Source organism: Mobula hypostoma, chromosome 9 (assembly GCF_963921235.1).
Source record: "Mobula hypostoma chromosome 9, sMobHyp1.1, whole genome shotgun sequence".
In the NCBI taxonomy this organism is placed as follows: Eukaryota; Metazoa; Chordata; class Chondrichthyes; order Myliobatiformes; family Myliobatidae; genus Mobula; species Mobula hypostoma.
Window position 1 is genome coordinate 68,627,241 of NC_086105.1, and position 18,920 is coordinate 68,646,160.

The following is an 18,920-nucleotide window of genomic DNA, read 5'->3' on the forward strand; positions in this document are numbered from 1 at the left end:
TTGCTAGTTATGCTAAGATAATGATGAAGAGTTTGAATGCTTGCTTGTTCACACTGAAGTGCGTTGGCTGTCAAAAGACTGCTGCTTAAACTGTTTTTTTGATCTTTTTGATACTGTGGTTGAATTCTTGCTCAAAGTCAACAACAACTTGGCAAACAAGATTGAACCTCTATGTGAAAATGTGGCATACCTACCCGACCCTGTGACAAAATGAACATCCTAACATGAAACTGCTGGGTGAGAATTTCAATTTAATCCAGACAAGAAGTGTAGTGTCCACTTTATTCAGAAAATTGTAAAGATATAAGGCAAATATTGGGAGAAGAATGTTCTCACAGTTTCCCTGTATGGAAAGTATGGCACTGTCTTTCACAGACACTGATTTGCAAGAGTACTGCTTACACCTGCAATCACTGAAGAAGGATTTTCAGAATCGATTCAACGAATTGAATGATTCTTTGCAAGGTGGAAGAATAGGAAGAGAGCTGGCAGGAAGAAATTATCGAAATTCAGAACGATGAACAAGCAAAAATGCTTTTTAAAAATGTCAGCTTTTGTGGTATGTGGCTACACTGTCGTACTAACTTTCCTGGTCTTTGAAGAAGAGCCAAACTGCTCTTCATTGCACTTCCATCCTCCTACCTTGTTGAAGGAGGCTTCAGTGAAGTAAACCACTTACTCACAAAAAACAGAAACTGTTTGGATATTGTTACATGTGGGGACTTAAAGCTTTTGCTGTCACAAATTGAACCAGATATTTCCACACTTGCTGAAGACCATCAAGCTCAAGGATCGCATTGATATCAAAGCTGCTGTACAGTGCACAGGTACTGTGTAAGCTAGGTTTAAAGATAAATAAAAATTTAAAGCAGAATCATATTTCTCACGTTAGCTTATGGCAGAAATGTTTTTATACTATGAGGGTGCGAGAAAGTATATTGTGCATAAGAGGGGCGTTGGCAAGTATGAAGGTGCTTTAATATGTTGGGCTAAAAAATGGTTAGGAAACACTGAACTAGGCCTTTCAATATTTGGTAGGTTACAATGAGATTTGGCTGGAAAAATAGACGTTGTAACTTCAAAGGAAGTGATGGAAATGTGTGATGATGGTTTCAACGAATAATTACCATTGTAAATCGCAGACCAGTTAATCCTTGTGCTGCAGGGTTTTCTTTAAATAACTCCAGTCCTAACCCAGTTTCCTTTGGATGAATCATTACAAAAGGACATAATGCATAATTCAGTGAAATGGCAGTCTCAGTATGCACAAGATTTTGCTCAGTGCTACAGGAACTAAACATGATGCTCGATGATGCTCAAGCAGTATATATACAAAACCATTCTGTTCATGAATTGCCTGATGGCATCTGACAAGGGATTTAAAGTAGTTGCTGTCTGTCCCACACTACAGAATACCTACAACAACAATAAGTGTGAAATAAAGATCTTAGATTTTTATTATACCTTCCAGAAGGCATGAGATCCAGGAAAGTTTCACCAGGAGGATTCAGAATTGGCTTGGCTGCAGAAAGCAGAGGGTCGTGGTGGAGGGAGTACATTCAGATTGGAGGGTTGTGACTAGTGGTGTCCCACAAAGATCTGTTCTGGGACCTCTTCTTTTCGTGATTTTTATTAACGACCTGGATGTGGGGGTAGAAGGGTGGGTTGGCAAGTTAGCAGACAACACAAAGGTTGGTGGTGTTGTAGATAGTGTAGAGGATTGTCGAAGATTGCAGAGAGACATTAATAGGATGCAGAAGTGGGCTGAGAAGTGGCAGATGGAGTTCAACCTGGAGAAGTGTGAGGTGGTACACTTTGGAAGGACAAACTCCAAGGCAGAGTACAAAGTAAATGATAGGGTACTTGGTAGCATGGAGGAGCAGAGGGATCTGGGGGTACATGTCCACAGATCCCTGAAAGTTGCCTCACAGGTGGATAGGGTAGTTAAGAAAGCAAATGGGGTGTTAGCTTTCATAAATCGAGGGAAAGGGTTTAAGAGTCACGGGGTAATGATGCAGCTCTATAAAACCCTGGTTAGGCCACACTTGGAGTACTGTGTCCAGTTCTAGTTGCCTCACTATAGGAAGGATGTGGAAGCATTGAAAAGGATACAGAGGAGATTTACCAGGATGCTGCCTGGTTTAGAGAGTATGGATTATGATCAGAGATTAAGGGAGCTAGGGCTTTACTCTTTGGAGAGAAGGAGGATGAGAGGAGACATGATAGAGGTATGCAAGATATTAAGAGGAAAAGATAGAGTGGACAGTCAGCACCTCTTCCCCAGGGCACCACTGCTCAGTACAAGAGGACATGGTTTTAAGCTAAGGGGTGGGAAGTTCAAGGGGGATATTAGAGGAGGGTTTTTTACTCAAGAGAGAGGTTGGTGTGTGGAATGCATTGCCTGAGTCAGTGGTGGAGGCAGATACACTAGTGAAATTTAAGAGACTATTAGACAGGTACATGGAGGAATTTAAGGTGGTGGGGAGTATATGGGAGGCAGGGTTTAAGGGTCAGCACAACATTGTGGGCCGAAGGGCCTGTACTGTGCTGTACTATTTTAAGTTCAATACTGTAGAAGTTTATGTCTATGTATATATTTCAAAAATAAACTTTTTTTTCATAGTGAAAATATATGCACTCAATGGCCACTTTATTTGGTGTATGCTTGTTGTCTTCTGTGCTAGCCCATCCACCTCAAGGTTCTGCATTCAGAGATGCTCTGTTGTTGTAACACGTGGTTATTTGAGTTATTGGTGTCTTTGTGTTAGCATGAACCAGTCTGGCCACTCTTCTCTGAACTGTGTCATTAACAAGGCGTTTCTCCCCACAGAACCGCCAATCACTGGATTTTTTTTTGTCTTTCGCATCATTCTCTGTAAACTCTAGAGACTGTTGTGCATGAAAATCACAGATCAACAGTTTCTGAGCTACCCAAACCACTCTGTCTGGCACCAATCATTCCACGGTCAAAGTCACTCTGATCACATTTCTTCCCCATTCTGATGTTTGGTCTGAACAACAACTGAACCTCTTGACCATGTTTGCATGCTTTAATGCGTTGTGTTGCTGCCACATGATTGGCTGAGTAGATACTTGCATTAACAAGCAGATGTGCCGGCACACCTAATACAGTATAGTGACCACTGAGTGTATATAGAGAAGAAACACTGCAAAGCTTTTATATTCATGGTCAATACATTTGGTAATGTTAACTTATTTTTTAAAACCACTGGCCCCCAGGTGAGATACACCCTGACATAATTTGAGGGGCCTGACTCAACCTCTCCACGTGCGTTACTGTAAGGAACCTAGACTATGGTCCTTCCCCACCAAGCCTTTAAGTAGGCTCCACCAAGCTTCAGTGCACCCCTCAGCACGAACTCCTGCAGCTTGGACTGTGCCAGTTGGCAGCATTCTCGTGTGGACATCTGACTGTGCTTGAAAGACCAATAAGTTCTGGGCAGACCAAAGGGAGAAGATCATCCAGTAGCACTTGATGTCTATCTCCATATAGAAGTTTATAAATTCGTGTGAGGCGTAGATAGGGTAGACAACACCATTCCCTTTAGTTTTTTAATATCGCCGTGCAGACCAGCTACTGCTCTGAGCAGAAAATTTTTACACAGCCTGAAAACTGTGCGGCACTTTAAATGTTTTTTTTCTCTGTAATATACATGCTATGAATATTTAGAATGAAAACTGAAAAATCACATACTTTTGATTTTATTTATTAATTGAGGAATATAATAAATTACAGTACAACAAAGAAAATCTTTTGTTTTTTGTGAACTTTTTCAATTCTGGCTGCATGGCAACAATGACTATGTGTGTGGGAGCATTTGAGTTACTGCATGGCTGTGCACGAGCACAGCTTGGACGGAACAGTGATAGCTAGGATCTTTTTTCCAGAGTAGAAATATTTAATACAAGAGGGATTTAAGGGGGAATGTTTAAAGGGTATGTGCACAGCAAGTTTTTTTCTAGAGAGTGGTACATGTTTAGAACACATTTCCAGGGGTGGTAGTTGGCAGCAGATATGGTGGTGGCATTCTACAGGCTTTGATCATGCAAGAAGTAGAGAGATAGGGATCACGTGCAGGCAGAGGAGATTAATTTAATTTGGCATTGTGTTTGACACAGACATTGTTCACTGAAGGGCCTGTTCCTGTCCTGTATATCTTCCATAGTCTAAGGCTATACTAAAGTGCCTCAAAAGTAATGAAGTACTTATAAATATAGTCACTGACACCACGTAGAAATGATTCTATAAACCCATGAACACTACCCCATTATTCCTCTTTTGCAGTCAATGAAACAATCTTGGCTCCAAAGAATAGAATCAGATTAGTAGTTCAGAAACAGGGCAGGTTGGTTAATGGGAGTTGTCAAAACGGTAATAGAGACCTAGCGGAAATCAGGAAACCAAGCTCACATGATCTTCCGGTCAAGATGACGCCAGTGACAATGATTCCTCGGGCAACATCTTCCAGGTAGTCAATCTCACCAATTATTTCACTGTTTCTACGCCTTCTGCTTGTTCTTTTTGTCTTGATTGTGTTTCAGAGACTGTTGGAGCCTGTGACGTGCAGTTTAGAGCTCAATCGAGTGATCTGGTGCTCTGCTGTCCCTGGAGAGGACTGCCAGCACAAGCTGCCTCGTGCAGAAGACCAGGGATGGGGTGCAGGGATATGATCGACTCCATTTTGGAGCATCAAGGAAGATTGAAGCATCCAGGCAAAACCAGAGGAGGTCAGTGGCCACCTTCCATGGCAGTTGGTAGCTGGGTCGGCAGAACAGTGGGTGCTCTTTGCAGAAGGACTGAGCTTGAGTGGCCGTTGTTCTCGGTTCTGGCAGAAGGATGTTTTCATAATTAAGAAACTTATGTGATTATTGGACTGTAGTTTATATTGCTCTCCTTCAGTTTTCTGTGATGTCCTTTCTTGTTGCCAATTGGCGGGTTGGAGCTCCAGGTGAGTGAAGTGTTGGTCTTTGCGCCAGGGAGAGGTTGGGGATTTGGGGTCTGATATTCTTGTTGGTTTTTGCGTGTGGGAGAGGGGCTGGGGTTTTGGTACTGTTGTCACTGTTCTTTTTTGTGGGGGAGGGGTTGGGGGTTTGATGTTGTTGCTGTTTTTTTTGCAAGGGAGGGGGTTCGGTGTTTTGGGTTTTGTGTTCCAGCTGCTATTTTCATGTGCGCAATCTGTGAGTTTTTCTGTGGGGGGGGGAGGAGGTGGTGGTCGGGGGTTGGGATTTGTGAGTTTTGTTTCTTTTTCCTTTTTGGGTGGAGGGGGGTTGATGTGTTATCTTTCAACGACTCCCGTGGTTTTTCTGTACTGTACTTCATGGCTATCTGGAGAAGTCGATTACCAGAGTTGTATTGTACATAAATACTTTGACAATAAAATGAACTTTTGAAGCTTTGAACATGCAAGAAGGGTCCTGCAATCGTCATTATTAGCAACAAGGAAAGAGGAGGATTAATCTAAATATCATCTGTACAAACAAAATTCACAGTAATATCTGGTGGGTAAATTCATAGTCAGGGGTGGTAATGGGGACAAGCTCCCACTACCTATTAAATGCTTCGATGGCGTGTGCCTCAAATAGCCTCTGACAACCAAGTCCAACTCCTGGCTTTCATGTGTGGCTTAGCTACAAAGCCCAGTGGAACTGTTCCTACTGACAGGAGAGGGAGCAAAGGTGGATTACTGGTGCCTTAAAACCAGTTGCTTTGGGCAGATGGGGCTCGTTAGCATGATTGGCAGCTCATCCAGGAGAAGGCAAACTTTGATCTCAAACCTCCGCTGCCTTGCGGCTCTATACCCACTCATGGGGAAGGCTTCAGGAGGAAACCTAGAGGGAAAAATCCGGAGCTGGAGTCCCTAAGGCAGTCCTACATTGAGTTCAATGCTGACTGGCAACTCCTGCAATGCTTCTGGTACCAAACTGTATCGGTCTCTGCCATTCCTTTGGGTTCATCAGATGCGTGAAGAGGGGGAGCTTGCTACATGGGCAACAGCTTGCTCTCCGTGTTGTACTGCCCAGGCTTGGGTACCTAGACTGCTAGGACATGACATCTATGGTCGACTCTGACTGAAAGAGGCCTCATTCACTCACTCAAATTCATGCAGTTAACATGACATTCTACAACTGTAGACACAAGAAACTGCAGATGGTGGAATCTGGGGCAACAAACCATCTGCAGACAAAACTCAGCAGGTCAAGCAGCGTCTGTGGCGGGAAAAGAAAATGCCAACATTTTGGTTTGAAATACTGCAAATAGAGAGGTGTGATGGCCGTCATAGAGTGGTTCTCCACAAGAGATTTCTACAGATGTACCATGGAGGGCAGTCCACCTGGTTACATCACCATCTGGTATGGAGGGGCCATTGCAAAGGATGGGGAAAATCTGCAGGAAGTTGCAAACTCAGCCAGCCCCATCATGGGCACTAGACTCCCCAGAATCAAGGACAACTTCAAAAGGCAATGCCTCTAAAAAGTTGGCATCCATCAGTAAGGAACCTCACCACCCAGATCATGCCCTTGTCTTATCGCCGCCATCAGGGAGGATGTACAGGAGCCTGAATATCCATACTTAATGCTTTAGGAACAGCGTATTTCCCTCTAGCATCAGATTTCTTAACAGTCCATAACCCATGAACACAACTTCACAATTCTGCACTGTGTATGCACTGTACTGTTGCCTCAAAACAACAAAATTCACAACACATGTCACTGACAATACATCGGATTCTGATTCCCTTTCACCTCACCACTCATAATCCTGATGCTGGGTTTCGACCCAAACATTGACAATTCCTTTCCATGACCCCCCCCCCCACACCACCACCCCATTCCCCAACAGATGCTGCTCAGCCTGGTGAGTTCCACCAGGTCTTGTTTCACTGTTTTTGCTTTGTCGTTTAGTATGTTCTACTTTGTGCATTCTGTGTTACCATCGCATTACATTTATGGAAGGAAAATCATGCTTCATCAATTTGATAATTTTTTGAGATAATAACTTACAGAGAAGTAAAGGTGAACCGGTTGGTGTGGTGTATTTAGATTTTTAGAAGGCCTCAGCCAAGTTGCCATACAAGAGATTATTAAACAAAATCAGGGTGCATTATATTAGGGGCAGTAAACTGACATGGATTGAGGACTGATTTAATAGGCAGAAAATAAATGACCTGGATAAATGAGTCACTTTCATGTTGGGAAGTGTAAGTAGTGGGGTATCCCCGGAATTGGTATTGGGCCCAGAAGTAAGTACATAATCCATAGCTGTGGTTTGGATTAACAGATCTAATGTAATATATGCTCATTTTCTGATTATGTAAAGTTAAGTGACAGTGCATTCAGTAGGTAGAGTGTAGAGTGGCTTCAGGGGGATATATATGGCTTTGGAGATGACATTCTGGAAAATCTGATGTCATCCACTTTGGTCAAAGTAGAAAGTTTTTAAAATGACAAAAGATTGAACAGCATTGGTAAACACAAGGGATTCTGCAGATGCTGGAAACCCAGAGCAATACAGACAAAATGCTGGAGGAATTCAGCAAGTCGGGCAGCATCTATGGAGGGGAATCAACAGTTGATGTTTTGGGCTGAGACCCTTCATCAGTCCTGATGAATGGTCTTGACCCAAAAAGTTGACTTTTTATTCCCCTCCATAGATGCTGCCTGACCTGCTGAGCTTGTCCAGCACTCTGTGTGTTGCTCTGAGGGGACTGGGTATCATTGCCATAAGTCACTGGAAGTTGATGTGCAGGTTGCAGAAGCAATTACGAAAGCTTTTTATTATAATAAAGCCGTAGCATTATCAAAGATCACTTCCATCTGTCCCACAATCTCTTTGACCTTTCCTACCACCAGGCATGAAATACTGTAACATTAGGACAAAGACTGTCAGAATGGGAAACAGCTTCCCCCCCCACGTAATCAGACTACTGTTCTCCCTGCCATCACGCAGACCTCATCAATTATGAAGCGCCAGTAGTGTTATACTGCTTACTTCTCAATTTATGTCGTAAGTACATCTTGTGCTAAATGTCAATCTTCTAGAATATATTTTATCATTTGTTAATTTATCTGTGGTAATATTACTTGAGTTATTACGTGAGTTATATGTGCTGTGTTGTACACCTTGGTCCGGAGGAATGTTGTTTTGTTTTGTGGTTATATGTGTACACGGTTGAATGACAATAAACTTGAACCTGAAGAGTACTTTTACATAAATGAAGAGACATATCATTGTAATTATAAAAGGCCTGGTGAGATCTCACACAAAATATTGTGCAGAGCTTTGCTCTCCCTACATAAAGAAAACTACACTTGCAATAGAGGGAATACATCAAAAGTTCAAAAGATTGATCGTTGGATTTCGGGATTGTCCTCTGAGGAAAGATTACTTAGCCAATGTTGTGGAATCCAGATGAATGAAAGGGAAAATCATTGAATTCTTTCAGGGAGCAAATTCAGAGATGACGTTCCCTTGGCTGGATTGTTGAGGTCCAGGCTCATCTCGTTTCTGATTGTCAAGAGGTTGGCTACTCAGAACTGAGAGATAGATCTTACTGAACCAAAGGGAACTGTCAACTGAAGAAGGTTGTGGAGGCTCAGTCACTAATGGAAATCCATAGATGTTCAGATAATAAGATAATGAACAGATAAAAGTGCTGGGGGATGAACATAGTGCTGAGGTAAAGATCAGGTGCAACCTTATCCAATGTTGGAGAAAGCATTGGGGATGCTTAGCTGACTCCTGCTTCTATTTCCTATGTTCTTATGTTGGAAAGGGGGATAAAGCAAGATCCAAATAGATATAGATATAGAAACGTATAGATATTCCCATTAATACGTTTAGATCCTTATGATTAGGAAGTGATGATAGTATGGTTCTTTGCTTGCAAAGATCAGGAGGGAAAACTCCATCACTGTAGGACTTTTCTTCCCACCTGTGCTGTGTAGGTTTATAGTGAGGATCGGTGTGTGCGACTGATTTCACTCTTTAGGCTGGGGGACGTTCCACAATGGCGCAGTGATTTGCGACTGCATGGCTGTAGATTGAGTATCGGAGTTTTCCTTCTCCTGGACAGACTGCCTGGCAGAGCTAACGAGTCCCATTTACCCAGGTTTGGAATTGGCATTGACCTTCTCCTAGACTGGCTGCCAACCAAGGGTGATGAGCCCAACCTGCCGGCCCAGTTATACCGCTGGACACCTGGTCACGCCATGACATAGCAAACTCAGTAAGGGCAGGGATGCCACGTGAAGGTGGTGCTCTGGGCACAGTAGTGTAGGAGAGGCCATATTTGAGTGACCTCCTGCATGGCAAGCCAAACAGTGGTCATGTTGTCATCATTACACCTGGAAAGGAGAAGCTAAGGAAGACACTTTACTTTCCTTAGTTGAGCAGGACATCCATCCAAGGACTCACCCATTCCCCATTAGGAAGTACCATCAACCTAATTTCATCATTTGTAGTAAGCTTAGCACACCCTATTGGCTCATTAAATCAGTTTTGCATATCACTGCATCAATTCAAACTCCAATAAGCATAAAAGTTGAAAATTGAAAGAAAACTATTCACGTTCAAAATTTCTGAACCAGAACTGTTTACTCTTGTAAAAAATGTGCAGGGGTAAGGGTGCATTTTTAGAATCTAGGCCATTATACCTGCACGGATGGTAACATCCTAAGCGTGAATCACGGTTTCGAAGTTAATTTATACTTTTTAAAAAATGCCACGGCTTGTCATAAAACCACTGACTTGAAAAAACGATGCAATAAAAAATGACTTTCAATACCCAAAGGTTAAATAGAATAGACCTACCAAGCTAAACTCCAACAGCCAAGATCTTCAAAATGACCAAGGGGGCACCTCAAAACTCAACAGATAAGTTGTAAATATAACTTAAGAGTTCTGTCTCCATGAAGTCTCTATGAAACAATAAGTGCTTTATTATAAATGTGACAATTTTAAAAAAATCTTCAAATCCCTTAAATCCTTTGTATGAAAGGCCTGCCATTTTGTAGCAACACCCAAAACACTAGAGGAACTCAGCAGGCCAGACAGCACCTACAGAGGGAAATGGTCTGCTGACATTTCTGAGTAAGACACTATCTGAAACGTTGCTCGTGCATTTCCCTCCATAGGTGCTGCCTGACCTGCTGAGTTCCTCCAGTGTTTATTGTGTTGCTTCAGATTTCAGCATCTGCATTCTCTTGTGTTTCTATTATTCTGTACGCCCCTTTCACGTATATTTGCTTATGAGCTGTGGATACCACTGGCAAGACCACTAATCATTGTCTATCCCTATTGGCTCTCTAGAGGTATTGGTGGATTTTCATGAGCTAGCAACTAGCAGTTCTTATGTGAATCAGAATCAGATTTATTATCACTGACATATGTTGTGAAATTTGTTGTTTTGTGCTAGCAGTACAGTGCAGGACATTAAAAAATACTATGTTACAACAAAAATCATACAAGTAAATTGTGCAAAAGTGAGGTAGTGTTCATGAGTTCATGGACTGGTCAGACATCTGATGGCAGAGTGGAAGAAGCTGTTCCTAAATCATTGAATGTAGGTCTTCAGGGTCCTGATGGTAGTGATGAGAAGAGGGCATGTCCCAGATGGTGAGGGTCCTTAATGATGGATGCTGCCTTCTTGGTGCACTGCCTTTTGAAGACGTCATCAATGCAGGGGAGGTTTGTGCCCATGTTGGAAATGGCTGAGTGTACAGCCCTCTGCAGCCGTTTGATCCTGTGCGGGTTTTAGACCTGGAATCGATGAAGTAACCGCAAGTCAGGATGTTCTGCGGTGCTGAGGGGGACATTCCAAGTTGCTTGCTGCTCTTGTTCATGGGTTTGAGAGATGCTTCCAACAATCTCTTTCTCACCTTAAGCAAAGCCGAAGCCACATTGAGCATGTCAACATATTCTAAAACTAATCTGCAGTTTGCAGCTTCTAACCACTGTCACCCATCAAAAGCCTGATTGCAAAATTATCTCTTCTCGTTCCTTCAGACCTGAAACACGTCTCCAGGATACAACAGTCAGTGGAGACAGCTTGTGACTAGAGCTTCATTGTTGAAGTGGCCCTTGCAGGCTGTAACCATTCAATAAGATGAATAGGACAGAGAAGTTCCAAGTTCAAAGTAAACCACAGATCTGTAATGCATATTGATTATCTATGTCACTTATAGGGCATATTTTTGAAGTGATTGGAAGAAAGCATGAAGGGGACATCAGAGGTAGGTTTTTATTACATTGTAGGTACATGGAATGTACTGCTTGGGGTGGTGGTAAAGGCAGAAACAATACGGGCATTTAAGAGACTCTTAGATACGAATATGGATGTCAGAAAAATTGAGGGTTATGTGGGAGAGAAGGGTTGGATTGATCTTGGAGTAGGTTAAGAAATTGGCACAACATTGTGGGACAAAAGGCCTGTACTGCATCATACTGTTCTATGCTCGTAGAGGTCATTACACATTGAAACCATAGTGCACTGATAGTGTATGGAGTGAATGCTTAGTATAGTGGTTGGAAAACCAATCAAATATTTGCCTTGGTGGGTGTTACCGTGTTTGTACTCATCTGAGCATGAGGAAAGTATGTTTTCGAACTGTGCCTTGAAAATGGTGAAATGGCTTTGAGGTGGAGGTCAGGAAGTGAATCAACACTGTAGAAGCTCAATTTCTGACCTGCTCTGCAACTATAGTATTTATGTGGGGGACCATGTCAATTATTTTGGACAGTGGGGATCCCAGCATATTGATAGGAGGTGACTCGGTGAAGTAATTCCATGGGAGTTAAGGTCAATATTGTTGATGATCATTTCATGACACTTAGGTGATAACAACGATCTGTTTATAATTCCAATACAGGGCATTTCATACAGATTATTTAGAATGTAGAACAGCAGAGCACAAGCACAGGCCCTTAGTCAATGTTTGCCAGACTAATTACATTAATAATCAAATGCCCAACTAAACTAATCCCTCTGCCCGCACATTCTTCGTGTTCCTCCATTGCCCGCACACTGTCCGTGTTCCTCCATTGCCCGCACATTGTCCATTGCCCGCATATTGTCCGTGTTTCTCCATGCCCGCACATTGTCCGTGTTCCTCCACTGCCCGCACACTGTCCGTGTTCCTCCACCGCCCGCACACTGTCCGTGCTCCTCCACCGCCCGCACACTGTCCGTGTTCCTCCACCGCCCGCACACTGTCCGTGTTCCTCCACCGCCCGCACACTGTCCGTGCTCCTCCACCGCCCGCACACTGTCCGTGCTCCTCCACCGCCCGCACACTGTCCGTGTTCCTCCACCGCCCGCACACTGTCCGTGTTCCTCCACCACCCGCACACTGTCCGTGCTCCTCCACCGCCCGCACATTGTCCGTGTTCCTCCACCGCCCGCACATTGTCCGTGTTCCTCCACTGCCCGCACATTGTCCGTGTTCCTCCATTGCCTGTACATTGTCCGTGCTCCTCCATTGTCCATTGCCCGCACATTGTCCGTGTTCCTCCACCGCCCACACATTGTCCGTGTTCCTCCACTGCCCGCACATTGTCCGTGTTCCTCCACTGCCCGCACATTGTCCGTGTTCCTCCAGTGCTCCTCCATTGTCCATTGCCCGCACATTGTCCGTGTTCCTCCACTGCCCGCACATTGTCCGTGTTCCTCCACTGCCCGCACATTGTCCGTGCTCCTCCATTGTCCATTGCCCGCACATTGTCCGTGTTCCTCCACCGCCCGCACATTGTCCGTGTTCCTCCACTGCCCGCACATTGTCCGTGTTCCTCCACTGCCCGCACATTGTCCATTGCCCGCACATTGTCCGTGTTCCTCCATTGCCTGTACATTGTCCGTGCTCCTCCATTGTCCATTGCCCGCACATTGTCCGTGTTCCTCCACCGCCCGCACATTGTCCGTGTTCCTCCACCGCCTGCACATTGTCCGTGTTCCTCCACTGCCCGCACATTGTCCGTGCTCCTCCATTGTCCATTGCCCGCACATTGTCCGTGTTCCTCCACTGCCCGCACATTGTCCGCGTTCCTCCACTGCCCGCACATTGTCCGTGTTCCTCCACTGCCCGCACACTGTCCGTGCTCCTCCACCGCCCGCACACTGTCCGTGTTCCTCCACCGCCTGCACACTGTCCGTGCTCTTCCACCGCCCGCACATTGTCCGTGTTCCTCCATTGCCCGCACATTGTCCGTGTTCCTCCATTGCCTGTACATTGTCCGTGCTCCTCCATTGTCTGTGCTCCTCCACTGTCCATTGCCCGCACATTGTCCGTGTTCCTCCACCGCCCGCACATTGTCCGTGTTCCTCCACTGCCCGCACATTGTCCGTGTTCCTCCACCGCCCGCACATTGTCCGTGCTCCTCCATTGTCCATTGCCCGCACATTGTCCGTGTTCCTCCACTGCCCGCACATTGTCTGTGTTCCTCCACTGCCCGCACATTGTCCGTGCTCCTCCATTGTCCATTGCCCGCACATTGTCCGTGTTCCTCCACCGCCCGCACATTGTCCGTGTTCCTCCACTGCCCGCACATTGTCCGTGTTCCTCCACTGCCCGCACATTGTCCGTGCTCCTCCATTGTCCATTGCCCGCACATTGTCCGTGTTCCTCCACCACCCGCACATTGTCCGTGTTCCTCCACTGCCCGCACATTGTCCGTGTTTCTCCAGTGCCCGCACATTGTCCGCGTTCCTCCACTGCCCGCACATTGTCCGCGTTCCTCCACTGCCCGCACATTGTCCGCGTTTCTCCAGTGCCCGCACATTGTCCGCGTTCCTCCACCGCCCGCACATTGTCCGCGTTCCTCCACCGCCCGCACATTGTCCGCGTTCCTCCACCGCCCGCACACTGTCCGTGCTCCTCCACCGCCCGCACACTGTCCGTGTTCCTCCACCGCCCGCACATTGTCCGTGTTCCTCCACCGCCCGCACACTGTCCGTGCTCCTCCACCGCCCGCACATTGTCCGTGTTCCTCCATTGCCCGCACATTGTCCATGTTCCTCCACTGCCCGCACATTGTCCGCGTTCCTCCACTGCCCGCACATTGTCCGCGTTCCTCCACTGCCCGCACATTGTCCGTGTTCCTCCATTGCCCGCACATTGTCCATTGCCCGCACATTATCCGTGTTCCTCCCTTACCTGCACATTGTCCGTGTTCCTCCATTGCCTGTACATTGTCCGTGTTCTTCCATTGCCTGTACATTATCTGCATTCCTCCATTGCCCGTACATTGTCCATGTTCCTCCACTGCCCGCACATTGTCCGTGTTCCTCCCTTGCCCGCACATTGTCCGTGTTCCTCCACTGCCCGCACATTGTCCGTGCTCCTCCACTGCCCGCACATTGTCCATGCTCCTCCACTGCCCGCACATTGTCCGTGTTCCTCCACTGCCCGCACATTGTCCGTGTTCCTCCACCGCCCGCACATTGTCCGTGTTCCTCCACTGCCCGCACATTGTCCGTGTTCCTCCATTGTCCATTGCCTGTACATCGTCCGTGTTCCTCCACTGCCCACACATCGTCCATGTTCCTCCACTGCCCGCACATCGTCCGTGTTCCTCCCTTGCCCGTACATTGTCCGTGTTCCTCCCTTGCCTGCACATTGTCCGTGTTCCTCCCTTGGCTGTACATTGTCCGTGTTCCTCCCTTGCCTGTACATTGTCCGTGTTCCTCCCTTGCCTGTACATTGTCCGTGTTCCTCCCTTGCCTGTACATTGTCCGTGTTCCTCCATTGCCTGTACATTGTCCGTGTTCCTCCCTTGGCTGTACATTGTCCGTGTTCCTCCCTTGCCCGTACATTGTCCGTGTTCCTCCATTGCCCGTACATTGTCCGTGTTCCTCCCTTGCCCGTACATTGTCCGTTTTCCTCCCTTGCCCGTACATTGTCCGTTTTCCTCCCTTGCCTGTACATTGTCCGTGTTCCTCCCTTGCCTGTACATTGTCCGTGTTCCTCCCTTGCCTGTACATTGTCCGTGTTCCTCCCTTGCCTGTACATTGTCCGTGTTCCTCCCTTGCCTGTACATTGTCCGTGTTCCTCCCTTGCCTGTACATTGTCTGTGTTCCTCCCTTGCCTGTACATTGTCCGTGTTCCTCCCTTGCCTGTACATTTATGTATCTATCTAAGAGCTTCTTGAACACCACCCATGGCAGCGCATTACAGGCACCCACCGCTCTCTGTAAAAAATGTGCCCTACACACCTCTTTGAATTTACCCCTATCACCCTAAATACATGTCCTCTGATATTAGACATTTCAGTCCTGGGAAAATCTACTGGCTGTAAACTCGATGCCTCCCAGAATCTCATAAACCTCTATCAAATCTCCTCTCAGCCTCTGTTACTGCCAGTAAACAACCCAACTTCTCCCGCAATACACATCCTCTAATCTAGGCTGCATCCTGGTAAAACTCTTTGCAAGCCTCCACATCTTTCCTATAATGGGGTGATCAGAACTGAATACAATACTCCAGACGCAACCTAACTTCCTGACTCCTGAACTCAATTCCTTAACTAACAAGAATGTCATATTCCTTCTTAGTCATTTTATCAACCTGGGCAGCCACTTTCAGGGAGTTATAAACATGGACTCCAAGATCCCCTGCACATCAATACTTTTAGGGTTTTGCCATTAACACTGTGCTGTTTCTTTACATTTGATTTCCCTAAGTGCAGCATTTCATCATTTAGCTGGGTCAAACTCCATCTGCCATTTCTCTGCCCATATCTACATCTGACCTACAGCCTGCTGTATCCTTTGTAATCCACAATACTGGCAATCTTTGTATTGCCTGCAAACATATGAACCCACTAGTCCACATTTCCATCCAGAACATTTATTTCTATATACATATATATCACAAACAGCAGTGATTCCAGTGCAGATCCCTGCAGAACACCACCAGTCACATACTTCCGGCCAGAACAAGTCCTATTGACCACTACCCTCAGTTACCTACAGACAAGCCAATTCTGACTTCGAACAGCCAATTCATCATGGATCCCATGCATCTTAATCATCTGGCTGAGCTTCCCACAAGGGACCTTGTCAAGTGTCTTACTACAATTGATGTAGACAGCATCCACAGTTCTACCCTCAACAATCGCTTTCATCACCTCCTCAAAAAACTCAATCAAGTCAATCAACTCAAACAAATCATGACTTGCCCCACACAAAGCCTTGCTGACTGTCCCTAGTTTGGCCATGGTTTTCTAAATGCCTATAAATCCTATCCTTAAAGAACCTCTCCAGTAACTTCCCCACTGTATGACTCACTTATCCACTGTTTCCAGGATTAACCTTATTGAATAATGGAACAAGATCAGTTATTTGCCAGTATTCTAGGTCCTCACCTATGGCTAGTGAGGATATGAAAATATTGGTCAAGACCCCAGCAATCTCATCTCGTCTCTGTGGTATTCATCATCAGGCCCTGGGGATTTTCCCACCTAAGTGTTCTTGAAGAGACTGTTTTCTTTGGCAACACACACAAAATGCTGAAGGAACTCTGAAATGCCATAGCTAATTAGCACACTCCACACTGATCTCCCTATACTCCACGTACTTCTCCTTGGTAAATACTGATTCAAAGTTCTCATTTAGGACACCACCCACATCCTCCGCATCCAAGCTCATGTTCCTTCCTTCACGATTGAGTGGTCCTACCACCTTCCCAGTTATCCTAACGCTTTTGATGTATGGACAGAAAACTTCGGAATTCTCTTCAATACTACTTTCTGGGGACTTTTCACGGCCCCTCCTAATTCCCCTCAAGTTTTTTTTTCCCTGGCTTCTTTATAACTTCCAAAGCTCTATTATACATTTCCTTTTTCCACTGGACTAAATTCAACACCTTTCTTGACATCCAAGGTTCCCTTAACTCACATCATTATCCTTCCTTCTTTCTGCAACATCCTATGCTCTGTGAAATTGGTCTTTAACCACCTTCTACATGCCGGATATGGACTTCAGAATCAGAGTCACCTTATTGCCAGTATGTGAAACATAACAGAATTGATTGTGGTTTGGTGCCAAGCATAAAACACAGGACAATATCATAACAGACGACACAATAGCAACCAACAGTTTACAAGACAATAGTACAAACAGCCATGAGCAAGCAACAATTAACAGAACAATCAATGGACAAACGTCAACAATCAAACTTAAAAAAATGTGAACATATGTCAACAACTTGGTTACTAGCCTCTGTAGTATCCAAGACACCTTCAAGAAACAGTGCCTCAGAAAGGCGACGCCCATTATTAAGGACTCCCATCACCCAGGACTTGCCCTCTTCTCATTGTTACCATCAGGTAGGAGGTACAGAAGCCTGAAGGCACTCACTCAGGAACAGCTTCTTCCCCCGCCGTACAATTCCTAACTGGACATTGAACCCATGAACACTACCTCACTTTTTGAAATTCTTTTTTAAAATATATATTAGTTATGTTTTGCACCATTTTCCCTCAATTTTTAAAATTCTTCTTTAAAATATTTATTATTTATATTTTGCCCCATTTTAATCTATTCCATATACATATTACTGTAATTGATTTACTTGATTATTTATTTTTTTCTTTCTATCTAATCATGCATTGTATTGTACCACTGCTGCTAAGTTTACAAAGCATGCCGGTGATAATATATTCTGACTCTGACATATGAACAGACTCAACAACTATCAACAGAACAAGGAGAGCAGGAAAGACCATTTAACGGATATTGTGCAGGGACAGTGAGGGTATTACACCTGAATAAGTTTTGTTGAGAAGCTGGATAGCAGTAGAATCACAAGACATAGGAGCAGAATTAGGCCATCTGACTCTTCGACTCTACTCTGCCATTCAACCATGGCTGATCCTTTTTTCTACCTCCTTCTCAACCCCAGTTCCCAGCCTTCTCCCGTAACCTTTGATACCATGTCCAATCAAGAATCTATCAATCTCTGCCTTAAATACACCTAGTGACCCGGCCTCCACAGCTGCACGTGGCAACAAATTCACCACCCTTTGGGCTAAAGAAATTACTCTGCATCTGTTTTGAAAGGGCACCCCTCTATCCAGAGGGTGTGTCCTTTTGTCCTAGACTCTCCTACCATGGGAAACATCCTTTCTGCATCTACTCTATCTAGGTCTTTCAACATTCGTAAGGTTTCAATGAGATCTCCCCTCATCCTTCTGAATTCCAGCAAGTACAGACCCAGAGCCATCCAACATTCCTCGCCTGATAACCCTTTCATTCCTGGAATTATCCTTGTGAACCTCCTCTGGACCCTCTCCAATGCCAACACATCTTTTCTAAGATGAGGGGCCCAAAACTGTTCACAATACTCAAGGTGAGGTCTCACCAGTGCCCTATAAAGCCTCAGCATCACATCCTTGCTCTTGTATTCTAATCCTCTTGAAATGAATGCTAACATGGCATTTGCCTTCCTCACCACCAACTCAACCTGCAAGATAATTTTCAGGGTGTTCTGCACAAGGACTCCCAAGTCCCTCTGCATCTCAGATTCCTGTATTTTCTCCCCATTTAGAAAATAGTCCACAACATTTATTTCTACTACCAAAGTGCATGACCATGCGTTTTCTAACATTGTATTTCATTTGCCATTTTCTTGCCCATTCTCCTAATCTGTCTAAGTCCTTCTGCATCCTACCTGTTTCCTCAACACTACTTGCCCCTCCACCAATCTTCCAATCTTCATATCACCTGCTGTAGGAAAGAAGCTTCGAAAGTGACGTGTAGTCCTGGTGGTGATGGACTTATTGTCTCTCCTTGATGGTAATTTGGTGAATAGGTGACTGCTAGGGTGGGTGGAGTCAGCAGTAATTTTTTCAACTCTTTTCTTCGCCCTGGTGATGAACAGGACTTTTAATGTCGGTAGCTGACAGC

The 18,920-nt window shown here is 45.2% G+C and overlaps 1 long non-coding RNA gene across 1 annotated transcript; it reads left to right on the top strand.

Moving 5' to 3' along the window:
- Positions 1-722: 722 nt before the first annotated feature.
- Positions 723-7,990, top strand: LOC134351275 (uncharacterized). Its single transcript, XR_010019110.1, has 3 exons — positions 723-827; positions 4,564-4,749; positions 7,873-7,990. It is a non-coding gene; the product is annotated as an uncharacterized LOC134351275 (long non-coding RNA).
- The last annotated feature ends 10,930 nt before the right edge of the window (positions 7,991-18,920 follow it).